Source organism: Panthera leo, chromosome C1 (assembly GCF_018350215.1).
Source record: "Panthera leo isolate Ple1 chromosome C1, P.leo_Ple1_pat1.1, whole genome shotgun sequence".
NCBI lineage: Eukaryota > Metazoa > Chordata > Mammalia > Carnivora > Felidae > Panthera > Panthera leo.
In genome coordinates, this window is record NC_056686.1 from 8,774,572 (window position 1) to 8,794,513 (window position 19,942).

General features: G+C 53.0%; 1 pseudogene; it reads right to left on the bottom strand.

Moving 5' to 3' along the window:
• Window positions 1–2,276: 2,276 nt before the first annotated feature.
• On the bottom strand, window positions 2,277–19,579 carry LOC122228451 (annotated as a pseudogene).
• Between the last annotated feature and the right edge of the window lie 363 nt (window positions 19,580–19,942).

Below are 19,942 nucleotides of genomic sequence, written 5' to 3' on the forward strand. Positions count from 1 at the left end.
CCTGGGACTTGAGAGACAGACCCACACAGCCCTGGGACCCGGGTGATCCCAGGGGATCCGGGGGTTGGCCCTGGCAGGTGAACTGTAACTGACTAGTTTTTAGTATGTTATGTTGTCCTGTGTCTCAGGCAGATCACGGGGGGTCTGGCCTCCTGGGAGGGGACGTGGGGAGCGGCTGGGGACACCGTGACATCTCCATCCTGGAAACTTCCTACACCTGTCTGCCTCCGTCCCCGGAATGCAGATGGGGAGTGTGTGGAGAAGCGAACTCTAGCTGGCCTCTCAAGGGACCCTTCCAACGTCCCAAAGAACAGAAGCTCCCCCAGCTGCCATCTGGGAGGGTGGCTCTCCCTGGAGGGGTGGAGTGGCCGCTCTGCTGCTGCTCTGTCCTCACGGAAGTGGCCCGCACGTGGCCCGGAAAACAACACAACGTTGGATTTTCCAGAATTATTTCCCCACGTGCTGTTTGAATGTAGCGTTCTGATGTCCTGAGGATTTACAGCATTTTGGTGCAATGAAAAGTTTCTACTGGGCACCCCGAGGCAGAGATCGGGGTTCAGACCCTTGCCGCGGTCTGGCGGCTTCCCGACCCATGTCCTTGGGTGCGTCACCTACTCATCCTGTGGAAAGGGTGGCAGCACCAGTGGGCAGGTACAGAAGGCTGCACGTGGGCTGACCTGAGAACAGGGCCCTAACTGGTAAGACAGGTCAGGTGTCCCCAGCTCTTCACGTCCCCCACCCCGTCTCGTCAAGACCAGTGCCATCTAGACGGGGCACAGTGCCCTGCCCTCTGAGTTCAGCTTCCTTGTGCTCCCCTTCTCCAGGGGTGAGGGGGGCGGGGAGCCATTAAGTGTGGAGTCTACAGGGTTAAAGCCTTGCTGCTCTGGGGGCTGTTGCCCAGAGCAAATGGGTGACAGAGCAGTCCTGTCATCGGGGCTCTGCCCGCAGGGAGTAGGACAGGCGAAGCCAGCCACAGGCCGCAGGTGACCAGGGCCTTCCCCAGCCATGTGAGGGTGGTTGGCCAGGCTGTGCAGGAAGTCATGAGGGGAAGCCAGGGCTCCATGGGGCCAGGTTGTGGCCAGAGGGGGTGGCCTGAGGTTGGACCTCGCTGACTGGGTGGCCTTCAGGGACATCCCCCTGTCGTGGCACCAGGCTGAGCCCTGACCACAGGGTACTCCTTTTCAGGTCCTCTTTGTCTGACTGGAGGTGGCAGGGTTTCTCTCTCTGTTTCCAGAAGCCGCCAAAACAGCCTCTGAAAGTCCCCAGAGTCCTCTCTGCCTTATGGCAGGGCAGCAAGGGGCCCGGGTGCAGAAGGGACCATTCTTGGCTACCCTGGACTGGGAACCCATGGGATCTCAGCTGGGAAAGAAGGTGAGGGAGGCTTGGAGAATTTTCCAGATCTCAGATATGGTGGGGGTTGGGGGGGGGGATCTTTCCTGCCCTCAGGGCTGGGGAATCAAAACCCCAGCCCAGAGGGAGACCTCTCCTTTCTAATCCCAACAAATTCGGACAACCTCCCCAGCCCCCCTTGCCAAAGTCTGCTGGGAGTGGAAGGAACAGCACGAGAAACACCCTCCCTGGTTGGCGGGGTCAGTCCCAGCCAAGTGGGCAGAGCACTGAGCCTGGAGCCGTGGGCCTCTGAACCTCAGTTTCCTCATCTGCGGAATGGAGATTTTAATGCTGGCTACCTTATGAGGGTGTTTCGAGGACTAAATGAGATAATAAATGCTTAGTGCAACAGCTAACACTCTGTGCTTGATAAATACAAGGGACTGATTGAAAGCAAGCGTCTGTGTAAGTATTTGAAGGTGGAGGTCCTGTCTTTGGGGAGGTCTTCCCCACCAGACTTGAAACATAGTAAGGAATGAGGGAGGGAAGGGGAAAGTTCTAGGTAGTTTCTCTGGTAAATGATTGGTAAAGGACCCTGCCTGGCCCCATGTCCCTCCCAGGGTGGGCCCCCATGGGCCTGCATGCCCAGGAGAGCCGGGTGGGTGGGTGAGAACAGCATGGCCGGGCTGACCAGAGGCCTGGAAACCACTCAGGCCTTTCCAGGAATCGTCGGGTTAGAACTAGGGGCGTGGGGCTGGCTGACACAGCCTGGGAAGAGAGCGGGACGTGGGCATGAGGTTACGCAAGCCTCCATCCGTCTCCTTTAGGAACAAGCCTCTCTCCTGTCTTCCCTTCAAGAACTGTTGTCCAGACCTTTCCTCAATCTCCCTGCCTGGCCCCGCACTCCCTGCCCCCAACCCCCCACCTCTGGAAGCCATCCCTGGCCTTCATCTTCCCACGTCTCTTGACCAGGGCCGGGTGGGCTCATTGGATCTTCTTGCCTTGCCGGGCGGGGGCCGGGGTTCCCAGGGGCTGCTCAGCCCCGTCAGCCCCAGCTCGTCGATGCCCACGGAGGACGTGGTGGCCACCAGCATCGGGAAGAGCCAGTATCGCCCCTGGGCCCCAAAAAGTGGGTTCAGTGGTGGCCCCAAGGATGGATCTTCCCAGAACCTCAGAATGTGACCTTATTTGGGGTTGGGGTCTTTGCAGACGCCATCAAGGTAAGGCTCTCAGGATGAGCTCGTCCAGGATGAGGGAGGGTCTTAACTCCAGCAGCAGGTGTCCTCGTAAGAGGAAAGGAGCACACGGACGCTGGAGAGGGGGCGTGACGTGTCTGGAAGCCGAGGGCTCCGGGATTGCTGGCGGCCGCCAGGAGCTGGGCAAGGTGCCGGGGACAGATTCTCCCTCAGAGCCTCCAGAAGGAACCGACCCCGCAGACGCCTTGCTTCGGGGCTTGCCGGGGAACGAGGCGCGGCCCTGTGCGGGGCTGGCCCCCTTGATGGTTGCTCACGCGGGCGCCCCGGTCCACAGCTGGGCTCTCAGCTGCAGGAACTGACTTTGTGGGCAAGCAAAGCCTCCGCGTCACGGGCCGAGCGTGCCCCGCCACCACCGATTCATACGTTGAAACCGTAACCCCGCGCACCTCAGAAGGTAACCAAATTAGGAGACCAAGTCTTTAAAAAGGTGATTCAGTTCTTTACAACCCAGCACGACTGGTGTCCTTATAACAAGGGGAAATTTGGACTCAGATGCACACGCGCACACACACACACACACACACACACACACGGAGGAAACACATTTGGGCTTTGTCAGCCACGGGGCGCGTGGTCCTTTGTCAGGACAGCCCCGGGAGACTGAGCCCCCCCACCCCCCCCACCCCCGCTGCACACACACACACACACACACACACACACGCGGCCTCAAGGGCACACGCCCTCCTGCACGCTCACACATCCCCTCACACGATCAGCACACACACAAACGCACACACACACACACACACGTGCTACAAGAGGCCTTGTCGTTGTCACAGTGGCCCCAGCACCTAGTCATTTAACACCCCACTGGCCTCCGCTGCTTTCATGGAAGCCAACGTTTGGTTTTTCTTTTGCCGAGAGCTTCTCACTCAATTTCTCTCGGTCTCACTTTTCATTCTGACTGGGAAGGGTTTTTTTTTTTTGTTGTTTTTTTTTTCAATCTCTCTCTCTTGTGGTTTTGGCTGGGCCAGTGGCTGCAGCTCTGTCCCCCCACCTCCGGGCTAGCTCTTGCCTCTCCCAAGTGTCTGTCCACTGGGGGGTGGGGGGGACGTGCCCTGCTTGTCAGTCCCCTCCCCCGCCAGCTGCCCAGCCCTTTGCAAAATGGAAGGTAGAGGGGAAGGACGTGTGAGGGTGACACGCGAGGTCGCCGCGGGGGCTGGGGTGGAGGCCGGACCCCAAAGGCACGAATGTGTCATTCAGCCTCCTCTACTGGGAGTTTCTGTGAGCAGTTCGAGCAGTGTTTGGGCACAGAGAATAGTGACGTGATAGCTAGAGCCCCTTCAGGGACTTGGGGTCACCAGCTGATCACAGAGCTTTCCTGGGGATGCTGACACCTGCTTGCCCCAGATTCTTGCCCCTCCCCCAGCCACCACGCTTGGGGTTCTCCAAGCCGGGCCTCCACCCGCTTCCTTCAGACCGTCTTCAAGTTCAATTCTGCCTCTGCTAACGGAGGAACTCTGGGCGAGGCCCTCCATGCCCTCATTAACTCAGAGTTGTGAAGTATGAAAAGTTCTAGAACAGTCCGTGGGAGAAAGCAGCCTCTTCCTGCTTCCAGACGCTTCAGACCCCAAATCCTATGACTCCCCTCTTCCTTTTCAGATTATTTGAATTTGGGGAGAGGGGCCACGGAGAGATGTGGTTCATCACTGGAATAGCAGAAAATTGTACTTTTTCTTCCTTCTGATGGGATATTGGATAATTCACCCCTCAACTCAGTTTCATATCCATAAACTGGCTATTGTAATGCCTACCTTGTGGGACACAGGGAAGAATAAACGAGCTCGTGAGGCCCTACGCCCCAGTGTGACCATATTTGAAGATAGGGCCTCTGGGGACGTACGGTTAAGTGAGGTCATAAGAGCCCCGGTCCTATAGTGGGCCTTAAAAGGAAAGGACAACGGGGGGTACACAACCAGGAGCAAGGTCAAGTGAGGACACTGAGAAGGTGACTGTCTGCAGGCCAAGGAGAGAGACCTCAGGAAAACCAAACATGCTGACACAGCGACCTTGGGCTTCTAGCCCCTAAGGCTGGAACTCGGCTTCTGCTGTGTGAGCCCCCAGTCTGTGGTATTCTGTTACAGCAGTGATAGCAAGCTAATGTAGAGGCTATTTTTTTAAGTGTTTTTTTTTTTGTTGTTGTTTATTTATTTTGAGAGAGAGAGAGAGAGAGAGAATGCAGGGGAGGGGCAGAGAGAGAGGGAGAGGGAGAATCCCAAGCAGGCCCTGAGCTATCAGCACAGAGATCGATGCAGGGCTCGATCCCGTAAACAGCGAGATCATGACCTGAGCTGAAATCCAGAGCCGACACTCAACCGACTGAGCCACCCAGGTGCCCTTAACCTAGGGGCTATTGTTGGGATCACTGGGATGCACAAAGAAACTGGTCAGTAAATGGGAGGCAGTGTCGTCAGTGGGAGGTAATTCTCCCTGCTGTTTCTACAGATCTCATGGCGGCTTTTGTCCTGGACAGTCCGTTTGCACAGCCCACAGCCGAGGGACCTAGTGACTGTCTCCCTGTGGGTCAGAGAACAAGTTCATTTACCCTCTAGAATGGTAGGGTAGGGTCTGCCACCGCCCCCCTCCCCCTCCAGTCCCCAGTGGAGATCTGCTTCCACTGCCGGTTAATAAAAATAATGTCATCTTGGGGCAAAGGATGAGTCTTATGAGATCGGGGGTCTCCTAACCTGTGACCCAGACAACTGTATGCTCAGCATTCAGCTGGGCCAGCGCCACGCATCACCCTGCGGGACTGGAGGGCAAGGGGACCCGTTCAAACACGGGGCTCAGGCTGCATGCTGTGCGGCGAGCAGTAAACCATTTAAATCCCTTTGGGCTCCTTGAATGCCACGGAAGGGCGGCAAGCCCAACTAATTGTTTGACATTTGTTATCACTAACTCAGGATGGCTGTGTTCATTAAATCAAATATTTATAGTGCCAACCCCCGGGGGGGAAAAGCATTGAAGAAATTAGGCAAAATTCCCTGGCTCATTGAACTTGCCTTCCAACGGGGGTTCTGAGACTCTATGCACAAGTGCTCCTGTGTGCGTGCGCTGAACCCTTGGGGACCTCGGGGGGGCCTGCAGGGAGCATGGTGGCCTCATTTGTACTAGATGGCGGTGTATTTGCATGTTTAGAATAGATCCCTGTCTTTGTAGTAGTTAGGCAATGAATATTCGCGAGCTTCCTGTGTATCCAGCACTCCGTGAAGACTTATCAGCTCCTTTAATCTCTGCACAACCCTGTGAAGTGGGTGAAGCGGGCCTGGGAGGTTAACCAGCTTGCTCCGGGTGGCTCAGCTGTGGCAGAGACAGAGGCACGATTTGAACCCAGCTTTGTCTGACTTACTTTCCCCAAATTCTTGCTTGCTTGCTGCTTTTTTTTTTTTTTTTTTTTTTTTACAACACTGGGTGTGCCTCCAATTCCATTCTATTCATACAAGGCATTTCTTTTTCTTCTTTTTCCAAAAAGTTTGCGGCCCAGGTGCTCCGCATGCCGTTCATTTCGCTGAGCCCCGGGGAAGGCGACGGGGATGCCGATGCAAGGAAAAGATGCAAGGAAAAGCTCGCCTTGGCGCCTGGGCTCTTGCAACGCTGAGCTCCCACACAGGGGCCCTGGGGGCTGAGCTCTGCCTGACCTGGTCATTTTGAAATCAGGGGCCCCTCCTGGGAAGGATGCAGGCTGGGGAGAGCTGCAAGGCAGGCTCAAAAATCAGGGCTCGAGATGACTCATCTGTGGCTATTTATTATCCATCTACATTTCTCGGTCTGATTGGGCTGCTCGAGGGCCAAGCCTCCTTTTTTCTGGGTGCTGAGTAAGCAACCCAGCGTCCTGCCCACTCTGGCCTCATCTGGAGCTCGCTCTTCTCGCCCTCGGCAACACTCGGGCCCCGTGGGGCCACGGGAAGTTCCCCCCAACTGCCCTCACCGAGGTCTTCCCAGCAGCGCCCCCCCCGGCCGGTTCCTGTCCTTTTTCCCCAGACGGCTCTTCCTTCTGTTCTCAGCCTCTGTGTCACCACCTCAGGGAAGCCCTCTCTGACCACCACACCCACCCACCCCCCGCAGTCTGCTTACGTGGGCAAGATGGAGTCATTCATGTCAAGCAGGGGCCTCTGTCGAGCAATGACACAAGCAGGGAAGGGCATCGCAGCTATAAGATAGCGTCGGGACCGGCATCAGCTGGCACCCCAGAACTGGTGACAGCCAGAAGCCGAGGGCGTCTGCAAGAGCCCAAGAGCGATTGCGTCCCTTTCAAAAGGGGAGGATTTTTTTTACCGGCAAACTGTCAGACTCTTCAGATGTGACCCCTCCGTGTCTAACCACTTCAAAAAGGCAGCTCCCGCCCAAGGCTCTGCCGGATGGCTCTCCGAACAGAACTGAGGTCCTTCCCTGCTCCGACGTGATAGGCAGCAGGTGTCGAGAGCCGACCCGGACGGGACGGACCGGGGCCTTTATCTCAGCTGCGCGCCTCGGACTGACTTCACGTTTGGCTCGTTGACTTCCTACGGCCTCTGTTACCTTGACCGTGGTGTGACTTGTCTCATGTTCTGCTCCGTGTGCCACGTAAGAGGCCAAGTTAGTCACGTGGTGAGATGTCATTGAGTTTGGAATCCTGAACCTGCTTTAGAACCATGTGAACTTTGTGACTGAATAAAGCTGACATCCTGGAGAGACGCGACCCGTGTGGGCGCCTTCCGAGCATGCTCGTGACAGTCTGGCGTGGTCGGCAGGACTCCATGTCGCCGACTCATCGTGTGTTAGAAAATTTAGAAACATCGGAGTGCCCGGGTGGTTCAGTCGATGAAGCGTTGGCTCTTCCTCTCAGCTCAGGTCTTGATATCAGGGTCGTGGGTTCAAGCCCTGCGTGAAGCTCTGCCTACTTAAAACAAATGTTGAGGGGCACCTGGGTGGCTCAGTCAGCTAAGCTTCCACCTGACTCGGTTTTGGCTCGGATCATGACCTCACAGTTCCGTGAGTTCGAGCCCCGTGTCGGACTCTGTGCTGGCAGCACGGAGCCTGCTTGGGGTTCTCTCTCTCTTCCTCTCCCTCTGCTCCTCCCCCACTCTCGCTGTCTCTGTTTTTCTCAAAATAAATAAATAACGTAAAAAAGCGAAATCTTTAAAAAAAGGAATAACTGGAGGAAAATTATATACTGGTGGGGTCTCATATTACAGATTAGAGACTTGCTATACATTCTTGTGCCCCTGCTTACTTTGCACTTAAACGTTATAGGACAAGTCAAATACATGCACGCTCACTCACGTTATCAATTAGGATACGAAAATGCATCGCCGATCTCGTTTCCTGCTATCGACACTGCTCAGTGAAATATTCCTTATAATTGCCAATATTCTCTTGATTTCCCCAGTTTCCTTTATAATTGCCAATATTTTCTTGACTGAGCCCCCGGGGCTCAATCTCACGATCCTGGGATCACGACCTGAGCCAAAATCAAGAGTCAGACGCTTAAGTGACTGAGCCACCCAGGCGCCCCTGAAGATTTTATTTTTAAGTAATCTCTACACCCTACATGAGGCTCAAGTTTACAACCCCCAGGTCAAGAGTCGTATGCTCCACCAGCTGAGCCAGCTAGGTGCCCTGGTTTAAAAAGAGTTTAAAGGGTGTAATTCCTAATAGAACATTCTTTGATTGAACACCCTAATGACAAACCACTGTACCATTAACGTTTCGGTTGCGTGTGGGGGTAGAGGCGTAGGGATTATCTTGACGGCACCCCAGCTTTCCTCTTGAGAAGGTCAGAGCTACACTGGTTTGTAGTAATGCGACATCCATTAGATGCTTGAAGTTGCTTTTCCTTCAGGGAGGGCTTTATTTGCCAAGAAGGCGTTGTGCTTGATCTCCAAACTTGGCTGACAGCTTACTGATGAGATTCATAACCTTTGGGTTGCCGTGATATTTGACACGTTTGCTGGGCTCTGGGCCGTGTCCTGGAAGGCCACCATAACTTCTGGATCCTGCGTGGCTCCAAGAACGACTGGGTCACTGAGAATTTCACTGAGCCCAGGCATTCCTGCCATTCCAAGCTTGTCCGCTGCCACTCCTCTGGGAAAATTACCAGGGATTCCCCCGGGAAAGCCACAGGGGTAAGAGCCATCCTGAGCTCCTGATTGTCCTATGGCTTCTTCCTTCCCTCGGGCTCTCTCATGTTCTTCCTGAGCCTTCTTAACCCTTTCTATTCTCTCTTTGACTCCTAGTTCCTCACGTCTTTGCTCGTATTTTCTCCAACGTTCGGCAATTTTCTAGGCCCTCGATCGAACTTCTTTCAGTATTGAGCTAGCATTTTCGTCATGATCCAGTTTGCAAGCAAGGGCAAGGTCGTCTGCTGCTTCTTCCCAATGGCCCGGAAGTCTGGGCGCTTCCCCCCTCGCCACTCGTAAGGCTGAACCGAATCAGGATTTGTTTCAATAGCCCCGTCACAGTCTCGGATGGCAGCTTTTGGCTTCTGTAATTTGACGAAGACACCGGCTCTCTTGGCATACAGAAGGGCCAAGGGAGGATTCAATTCGATGGCATCTGAACAAGTCAATGGCTTTCTGTAGTTCACCATCGCTTAGAGCATCAATGGCAGTCATTCCTTTTTTTTAATCATTTACCCGATCCATCATTTCCTCAGTCATCTCTACAGCGTCATCTCCCGTTTCTTGAGGGGCATCAGTATCTGCTTCAATGACACCTTCGTTGTCAATTTCTACAACACTTTCTTCGCCTGATGGTTCATGTGTCTTTCTGTTTCCTCTGCCTTCTTACTTTGCGATTTTTCTTCCTTGGTATTGTCTTCTGATTGAGTTTGATAAGGAGCAGGGGGGAGTCCTCCCTCCCCCTCCCCCTCCCCCTCCCCAATGCTCTCCGCCAACTCCCTCAGGAAGCTCATTTCCTCAGTGTGCAGAATGCTCGGATCCTGCTTACGCATTTTCACAAAGATCTAAAGCTCACTCACTGTGTGTGGGGGGGTCCGTGGTCCACAGGCTCCCCGTGGGGCAGTGGACCCTGCAGAGGTTGCCGCCAGATTCCAAGCACAGGTACCAGCTCAGCGTGACTGTGACCGTGTGAAAGGGGGCGGCTGCCGCGAGCTCTCCTGACGTTTTCTCTTGTTGCATGAACCAGATACTTCACCTATTGCCACAACGGAAATTGCCACGGTGGTAACAAGACCCCAAGCATCGCGCGGAAAATTAGCCAATCCTACCATCTGCTTAATTTTTTAAAGGTTACTTATTTTGTTTTCAATTGTTATTTATTTGTTTTTTAGAGAGAGCGAGCGGGAGAGGGAGCAGAAGGAGACAGAGAATCATATTCTTTTTTTAATGTGTATGATTTATTTATTTTGAGAGAGCTCCAGCTGGGGAGGGGCAGAGAGAGGGGGACAGAGGATCTGAAGAAGGCTCTGCGCTGCCGGGCTGACAGCAGCGAGCCCGATGCGGGGCTCAAACCCACGAACTGCGAGATCATGATCCTGAACTGAAGTCAGATGCTCAACCGACTGAGCCACCCAGGTGCCCAAGCTTGAGAGGATCTCAAGGAGTCTCCACACTCAGCTCGGATCCCGACATGGGGCTTAATCTCCCAAACTGGGAGATCATGACCTGAGCCGAAATTGAGAGTCGGACGCTTAACTGACTGAGCCACCCAGGAGCCCCACCATCTGCCTAATTAATACAGCATTAAAAGAGCAAGGTTTTTCACATTAGCGGAGAAAGACGCACCAAACAGCAGACCCGGCCATACCAGACCTCCCGGAATCTTCTGACAACGATCTAGATTTGGCACGTACAACGTGGGGGTGGGGGGGGGGGGAATGATCCAGAAATTGCCCTGCTCGTTGAAGCGGCCTGGGAAGATCTCTCAGATTTTTCAGAAGACACGTCAGATGTCGATGCCTGGCCACAACAGGTAAACGCCAACTGGCGTGAGTATCGTATTGTCAATGTCTCCAAGGGCTGATTCATCAGAGAGATAATGGAGGACACGATTCTAGGCTACAAACACACCCCACCCCGTACCACATTATTGGCAAAATTTGGTGGCCCCTCTTATGTACCATAACCATAACTATGATCAACATCCTGAGGAACTCAGAAGACAAAAATGATATGTTAGCTCCTGAATACAATAGAACATTCCCTACATCCCCAACACAGCTCACACCTGAACTCAGTTTTTCAAATCATGTCCCAACCACACCAGGGTTGCCTGAGCACATATCAGGCTGTATTTTATACAGTAACATCTTTTCAGAGCTAATTACATACGCACTTCATTCTACCAGAGCTCAGAAAGCAGCTTGAAGTCACGGTAGCACAATTTTAGAACAAAACTTTTATTCTAGCTTACAAACTGCACACCTTGGGGCACCTGGGTGGTTCAGTCGGTTAAGTGTCTGACTTCAACTCAGGTCATGATCTCACAGTTTGTGGGTTCGAGCCCCACGTCGGGCTCTGTGCCGACAGCCTCAAGCGTGCTTCAGATTCTGTGTCTCCCTCTCTCTCTGCCCCTCCCCTATGTGTGCGCTGTCCCTCTCTTGCTCAAAGATAAACATTAAAAAAATGCTGCACACCTTTGTCGAGCCATATACAGAATTAACTACGCACTAGATGATTGTGGACAAAATACGATAAAATGTGAAAGACCAGAATTATGTGCTTTCAATGAGGACTTTTTTTTAATGTTTATTTTTGAGAGAGAGAGACGGAGCACGAGTGAGGGAGGGGCAGACCGAGAGGCAGACACAAAATCCGAAGCAGGCTCTGAGCTATCAGTACAAGAGCCCGATGTGGGGCTCGAACCCACGAACTGCAAGACCATGACCTGAGCTGAAGTCAGACGCTTAACCCACTGAGCCACCCGAGCGGCCCAAGACCTGTGTATTATTGAGAGAGGATGTTGGAATTCTCACTGTATGAGAATGTTCCACTGGAAGCCACAGTAGATACATGGTGTTACCAACCCAACACCAAAAATCCTTAGGCCAAATATGTTTGAGTCTATTTTACTTAACCGTCTGAGAATTGTATACAAACCCATGCCACAGAGAGTTGAAATAATCTTCCAAAAGAAACAATGCAAGTTGTACTATATACAATCTGAACGTAAAATTTATGGCACAGAGTTAGGAACAACCACCCATGAAGGGTCCAACTGACCACCCATCAACAGGATTGAGTTTAGAAAGCCTACAGTTCTGGTAGGATTAGGCAGCATCTCTAATTTAATTATCTCTGGAATTCAGGAAGCAAAAATTCAAATTACGAAGCAGGAATTATTTGCTTTGTAAAAACGTGTGAATCCCCTGCTTAATGCAGTAGGAAGTTTAGATTCCAAGATCTCAGCATTCTGAGAACTATATTCCCTTGTCTCAACTCTGCATGATTACCATGCCTACCAACGGGAATTTAAAAAAAAATTAAAAATAAATTTTTTTAATGTTCATTCATTTTTGAAAGACACAGAGAGACAGAGCACAAGCAGGGGTGGGACAGAGAGAGAGGAGGACACAGAATCTGAAGCAGGCTCCAGGCTCTGAGCTGTCAGCACAGAGCCCAAGGTGGGGCTCGAACCCACAAACCGCGAGATCATGACCCGAGCTGAAGTCGAACGCTCAACAGATTGAGCCACCCTGGCGCCCCCACCCCCCAATTTTTTTTAATGTTTATTTTTGAGAGAGAGAGACAGACAGAGTGTGAGCAAGGGAGGGGCAGAGAGAGAGAGGGAGACACAGAATCCCAAGCAGGCTCCGGGCTCTGAGCCGTCAGCACAGAGCCCGACATGGGGCTCAAACCTGAGAACCGACATGGGGCTCGAACCCGAAAAACGTGAGATCATGACCTGAGCTGAAGCCGGACCCTTAACCCACTGAGCCACCCAGACGCCCCTATGTGTGCAGCATTTCAACAGGCCGCCTGCCTCCCATCCCCTAATGTTTCATCAACCTCTGCAGTCACTCCTTGGTACTTTCCTTGCCAGGGTCTGAAACTCTGATGTCAAACCTTTGCTCCCCTGGAGAAGGGGGATGGTACCAAGCAGCAAATAAGCATGATAAAGCAGGGGGGGTGGTGGGAGAAGAGGGCAGAAGACTGAGGTCTGGGGACTGTCCCTGCACTAACTTGCTGCCCGACTTTTCCTTAGGGACGGTGTAAATGGGTGGGGGAGGGGTTATCCCACGGTAGCGACTCATCGCCTTCCAGATCCCTCTCAGCACTCACACTCTGGGCTGCCTTCTTATGCAAATCAGTAGCTGGGGGCTGTGGGTGATGACTGTTGGGTTTTTGTCAGCCCAGAAGAGAGTCCCAGTCTCCAGCAGGGACCCCGTGAGTCTCCAGACCTAGCCGAGGCCTGAGTCGGGGCGGTGCCTCAGTTTCCCCAGATCGTGAGGCTTCGGCTCCTATTTGGAGGGAGAGAAGGCCCTGGGTGTGATGGCCGCCCCTTCCTCAGAGGTGTGGAGGGACTGGAGCTGGAAAACGCCAGGAGGATTTTCCGAATGAACTTCACGTGCTGATGGGCAGCTCTTGCCAGGAACAGGGTCCCTCCTGGCTAGGACTGTGGCCTGTTCCCATACCCTCTCCCCTACCCCTGCCCCCCATCCCCCTGCTGTGAAGACAGCAGGACAATGGTGCCACGACTCTGTCCTGGGTTTTACTTTCAGAGCAGTGCCTGCTTTTCTCAGCCTGCACGCTGTACCCCTGGAGGGGTCCCCGGGAGGCAGGGCTGATGTCTGCCAGGCCTCCCGGGGCCCCTGGCCTTGTCGTTCAGTCATCCAAAAGATATGCATTAAGCCAAGCCCTGGTCACATCAGTGGGCAAGGCAGATGGTCCATGCTCCCATGAGCTCCCGTCCTGGGGGGGACAGTCAGGCTCCTGGCAAAGAGACAGTTTTAGATGGTGGTGTAAGACGTTCCTTGAAAGGAACCAACAGGGTGAGGTGACAAGAGACTGGCACCAGCAACTTGGGGGAAGGCCTCTTTGAGGTGGTTTCATCTAAGCCAAAAACCTGAAGGATGAGAAGGGCAGCATTTAAACAATTTATCTTTTTAGGGATGCTCGGCTGTCTCAGTCCGTGGAGCATGGAACTCTTGATCTTGAGGTCTTGAGTTTGAGCTCCTCGTTGGCCATAGAGTTTACTTTACAAAATTTAGTTTGGGGGGCACCGGGGTGACTCAGTCTATTGAACATCTCACTCTTGATTTCGGTTCAGGTCATGATCCCAGGGTCGTGGGATCGAGCCCCGCATTGGGCTCTGTGCTAAGCATGGAGCCTGCTTGGGATTCCCGCCCCCCGTTTTCTCTCCCATCTTCTCCCCCCCCCCCATACTCTCTGTCTCTAAAATAAAAAATAAAAATTCAAAAAAATTTATTTTTATAGCTTTACTGAGGTATAATTGGCATATAAACTTTATTTAAGGTACACAATTTGGTGTGTTGGCGTATGTATGCATCCATACAACCACAACCAAGGTAATGAACATATTCATCACCCCACAGTTTCTTTGGAGGGCCAGCATTTTGAAAAGTTGGGGAATAGGATTTCAGGCAGCAGAACTGGCAAGTGCAAAGGCCCTGTGGCAGGGACAAGCTTGGTGGCCCCAGGAGCAGAAAGGAGGCCAGTAGGGAATGTGATAGGGGGTGAGGTGATGGTGGTGAGGGGCAGGAGCCCCACATGGGGGTCTTTTTGATCTAGGTAAGAAGCTGAGTTCTGAATCTAAGTGCTTCCTCGACACCCTCTTGACTGGTGAGTAAGCAGCCACTTTATACTTGGCCATCAGCTCCTCTGGCCCTGTTCTCACCAAGGCTCTTCTGAGAAAGCAGCCATGTGGGTCTATGACACCTGTGAATGACTTAGTAAGTGTTTTCCCCCAGAAATGATTTATGTTTTACTGGGGCCTTCAATACCTCCACCCAAAGGAGTGAGTAATGATGGAATTTCAGGCTGATGGGCAGGCCTGTGGGAGAAGACTTGATCAATCACTCTTCTGTCTCTAAGTTCTCAGCCTTCAGAAAAGTGAAGCTGGCTTCTTGAATATTCTGGTTGTAAGTCACAGATTTGAGGACAGGGTGCATTTGACTCCCTCAAGTCCTCCAGACTTGGTCCTTGGGAGCCTCCCCCAGCTGGACTGCCAGAGGCAGAAGGGGAAGGAGGGGGGTTGACAGAAGCCGATCCTCATAGAGCAAGTTCCTTGACAACAGACAGCTCTGGGAGCTTGAGAGCAGACTGTAGGACCGACCACCAGGGAGTGAGGAGTACCCCTGGGGCTTCAGGACAACATGATTTTGGGGGGCCGGTTACAGCAAGGACAGCCACCACCCTAGAGAGGAGCGAGGCTTACTCTAGAGTCACAGATTTGGGTTTGAATCATGACTCTAGAAACTTAGTAACTGGGTGGCTTGAGCAGATGATTTCTCTGAACATCTGATTTCTCATGGATTTTACAAAATCGTCCCTTAAAACAAAAATCATCACTTTGCAGGGCTACTGTCCAGGTACCTTGTAAGTACCTTTGATTCATTTATTCTGCATTTTTTTTTTTTTTTTTTTTTTTACCATACACCCATTTTGTGCCATGCATGGAACATGGTGGGCAAAATCCCTGCCCCCGGGGGTTACTTTTCCTCCTCGGAAGTCAGCAGACCCTGGCCTTGATTTTTCCATCTGTAGGGTGAGGGCAGTGCTCCCTGGAGAGAAGTGTGGCTCATCCAGGTAGGAAGGTCCCTGTAAGGAGTGATGCCCTCTTTCCCGAGGAGCCACCTGGGGAACTCTTGTCCAGGCACACAGGATTGGGGACGTGCTCAAGGGTACACCCCCTCCTCACCTGTGCCTCTGACTGAGCTGCTGGTACCATCAGTTGCTTGTTTCTTTCTTGCACCCGAAGCCTCTAATTCCATGATTAATATCGGACTAGGCTTGGTTTCCTGAGAGTTGAAATGACTCACCCCCATTCACAACGGCCCTGCTGAGCATGAAGGTCTGGGGGAGACGGGGACTCCGTGATGGGGAGCTGAGGTCCCTGGGGTCATCCCTGCCACCTTCTCGGCCTTGCCCAAGTCTCTTTCCCTCTCTGGTCTTACCTTCCTCCTCTGTCGCTCTGGAAGGTGGAAGGAAATATTGGAAACCGGGAAGAACAGTGGAAGCCCCTGCCAGGCTCCTGGTCCCAGGAGCTCAAGAGGGTTACAATCGTCTCCTGGGGTCTGGTCGGGGCCTCCTCACGGTTCTAGTCACAGGAACCTTTTTAGTCCTCGCTCAACCCTTTGCAGTGGATACGCTGTTCACATTATGCATGAAGAAATCGAGACTCAGAGAGGGTAACTTGCTGAAATCCGCATAGCTAGTAAGTGGCAGAGACAGGGCTGGACCAGTGCCTGGTCTTAGCGTCTCCGCCAGCCTAGAAGAGCAGGGCTGGAAGTATCCTGCAGGAGCCCCGCAGGCCTGGATGAGACCCAGGCCTCCTCTCCTTCATTCTCCCTGGAGCCTCAGACCAAGAGGACTTAAAGCAGACTGTCAGATACCAGCCCCCCATTAAAAATTTTTTTTCTTTTTCTTTTTTTTTTTAATGTTTATTTATTTGTTTTTGAGAGAGAGAGAGAGAGATAGCGAGCAAGGGAGGGACAGAGAGGGAGGGAGACAGAATCCCAAGCAGGCTCCGTGCCGTCAGCACAGAGCCTGATGTGGGGCTTGAACCCACGAAACATGAGATCATGACCTGAGCTGAAATGAAGAGTTGGATGCTGAACCTGTTGCATCCACACGACTCCTGAAACAGAACGCTACGGGCACCAGTGACAGTCACAACAAAGTTTATTACAATGAGAGGCAAGGCCGACCGATCGGGACCAACACTCTTGATAAGAGTGCGGCCCCGAACAGCCGGGGTACAGAGTGTTTATAACCGATCACATCGTTTTATCATCACCTGGGAACAGAACAAAGAAACAGTTTCCAGATGAGTTAGAAACAGTTGCCTAATGAGGTGTTTACTTTAGTCTTTCTGCCTCTAAGTTGCAACCAGTGGATCTCCTTGACCCTGCCTCTGATACTCTTTTCTTTGAACTTTTGTTTCCTTAATTGGTGAAGCCTAATTTACAAGAGTATGAGGCGTAGGTTACCAGAGCAAAGCAAGGCTGTTATCTCTTAACCTTCAGTGTCAACACAAAGCTGTTATTTTTCAGGCTAAGCATTAGCCCTACACTACAATTTAACCCTTACAAACCAACTGAGCCACCCAGGTGCCCCTAAAAAAAATTTTTTTTAATGTTTATTTAGTTTTGAGAGAGAGAGAGAGAGACAGAGCATGAGCAGGGGAGGAGCAGAGAGAGAGACACACACATACAGAATCGGAAGCAGGCTCCAGGCTCTGAGCTGTCAGCACAGAGCCTCACGTGGGGCTCGAACCCACGAGCTGTGAGATCATGACCTGAGCCAATGTCGATGCTTAACCGACTGAGACACTGCGCCCCCAGGCCCCCATTTTACAGATGAAGGCACTGAGGCCTGGAGATGGGTAGTTGTACAGCTAGATGCAGACCTGGGCTCGAACCTGGGCTCCTTACCCTCCTTTCAGTCTTCCCGCCCCTACCGCTGCCACCTATTAGGCGGGAGCCTAGACTGAGCCCGTAGCTGGGCACGGAGGCCCGAGGAAGTGCCCCACAGCAGCTGTGTGACTAGCAGGCTGGCCTGTGCTGAGGCACAGGGGGTGGTCGCCCATGTAGCATCACCTGAGAGGCCAGGGAGGACCTCTGACCCCAAGGCTCTCGCCTGCGGGCACCCGGAACCCCGTCTGAGTCACTCCTAGCTGGAACGGTGAATGCCATGGGAAACTCATCCCTGGGGAAGGGGAACCCCGGACTGTGAGCATTTCGTCTCTGGTCCCAAATGGAGAGGACTGAGGCCGCAGCAGGGGCCTGGATACCCAGTGGGGGTGGGGCAGAAGGCAGCGAAGCTCTTTACATGTCAGAGCTTTCTGCGTCCACTCTTTTATTCAGGGTTCATTGCAGCCCTCAGAAGGCCGCCTGGCAGCTTTATTTATTTTTTATTTAAAAAAAAGTGTATTTATTTATTTTTATTTATTTATTTTATTTTATTTATTTTATTTTTATTTTATTTTTATTTTTTAATATATGAAATTTACTGTCAAATTGGTTTCCATACAACACCCAGTGCTCATCCCAAAAGGTGCCCTCCTCAATACCCATCACCCACCCTGCCCTCCCTCCCACCCCCCTGTATTTATTTATTTTTGAGAGAGAGAGGCACAGCACAAGCAAGGGAGGGGCAGAGAGAGAGAGGGAGACACAGAACTTGAAGCAGGCTCCAGGCTCTGAGCTGTCAGCACAGAACCCCGACGTGGGGCTCGAACTCATGAAGAGTGAGATCATGACCTGAGCTGATCAACCGACGGAGCCACCCCTGCGTCCCTGCTTGGCGGTTTTAAAACCCACATCTGGCAGAGAAGGCCACATGCTGCCGGTGGGCCCCGTCCACCTCCTGGTATTCACATGCCTGTGCAGTCCCCACCCACAATGGGGAGAGCCAGCCTGAGTCACCAGTAACATAGTGCGGAAATGACGAAACATGGCTTCTGAGGCCAGATCATCGTCTACGGCCATACCACCCTGAACGCGCCCGATCTCGTCTGAGGCCAGATCATCAAAGTCATTGTGGCTTCCATCTTGTTCTTTGGGGATCACTTGCTCTGGAGGAAGCCAGCTGCCATGTTGTAAGGGTACTCAAGCTGCCTCGAGACTGATGCCTCCTGCCCACAGCCATGTGAGTGGCTGATTTTGGAAGCAGGTCCTCTAGTCTCAGCCAAGCCTTCAGATGCCTGCAGCCCCCCGGGGACATCTTGACTGCAACCTCCTGAGAGACCCCCGAGCCAGGATTACCCTGTGCAATACCCCCTGGATTGCTGACCCACAGAAACAGTGTGATATAATGTTTATTGTCAATTTAAGCTGCCAAATTTTGAGATACACAGCAACAGATAACTAATACACTCAGAGAAAAGAAAATGTCTTGTGCCATGGCTAGCCCCAGGATTCCTATAGCCGTGATCTTCCTCCTGGGAAAAGCAAGGGTGACAGGGACCTAGAAGGAAAAAAGAAGGTGGCTGAGGCCTGAAAGTCAGACACGGTTGGAGCCAAATCCCAGCTCTACCACTCTCAAGCTGTGTGACCTCAGGCAAGTTACTTAACTACTCTGAGCCTCGGTTTGTTCATCTGTGAAGTGGGGACAGCAATAGTGACTTGAAATCTCGTTGCCAGGATTAAATATGTAGCCAAGGGCCTGGGTCACCTGCTTGGGGGGGGGGGGGGTGTACTCCTGGAACTCATCCAGGCAGCTGGGAACCCCTAGTGTTTGTTCCTTGCCAACTTGAAGGAGTGAACTTCCTGCCCCCAGCCCTCTGTGGCCACTCCTCACCACCTTCTGAGAAGCCCGAGCTGAGTGACCAGGATCCACCTAGTGTCCTGGGCCTCGAGGCAGGGAGACCTCTGAGGCTTTGATTTGGAGGCGGCCGGACTCGCAGGGCCTGCCCGATAAGCTCCCTAATAGTCCCACTTGCATTAAGGCTCCAGAGAAAGGTACTCAGAAAAGCACCTGGGCTAATCAGAGCGGAAGGGTCCGGGCTTTCCTCTTCCGGTTTGCGGCCTCCTACCTGCCGGCTGCTGCCTGTGGCAGAAAGAATCCCTTTATCTGCCGAGGGTATTTTGGGGCCATTTGGGGCTGGGGTTCCCAGCTGTCGGGGAAGTCCCTGACTTTCCTGAGCCTTGTGTCTTACTTGTATCTCTTCGGCGACACAGGCTGCCTGTTCCCTTCCGAAGGCTTCCTGCTGTGCCCACCTTGTGTCCCCCTCGTCCGAGACGAGATGGTGCGGGCAGGCACTGCTCACCTTCCCGCCCCCTGCAGGCCTGGGGTTGGTTTCCACAGCTCACTCTGGGCATGTGTGGCAGCCCCTGCGATGCCACAGCAGCGCCTGCCTGCCGCACCTTGCATGGGGCCCAGGGACTTCCCCTCCTGTTCTTCAAAGCACTTTCACACTTGCGAGGGGGTTCGTGAACCGCCTGGAACCTGCACAAGGTGCCCACTCGGCCCCGTCCAGTGCCTGCCCTTTATAGTCCCCTAGGCCGCCAGTTTCCTGGGCCGCTGCGATTTCTACAGTAGAGGCCGGACTTCCCCGGGCTCCAGCTCGTCCCCTGGCCCCAGAACGTGCCCTTCTCCCTGCTGGCCAGCTGTGGGCTCCCAGCCCTGTGCCGGGCACCGTCTCGGGCTCCCGAGGCATCCCGGTTCTCCAGGAGCCCACAGTTTCCTGGGGCAGATGCATCCACGAACCAGTCATTACAGTCATGACGCAGTAAG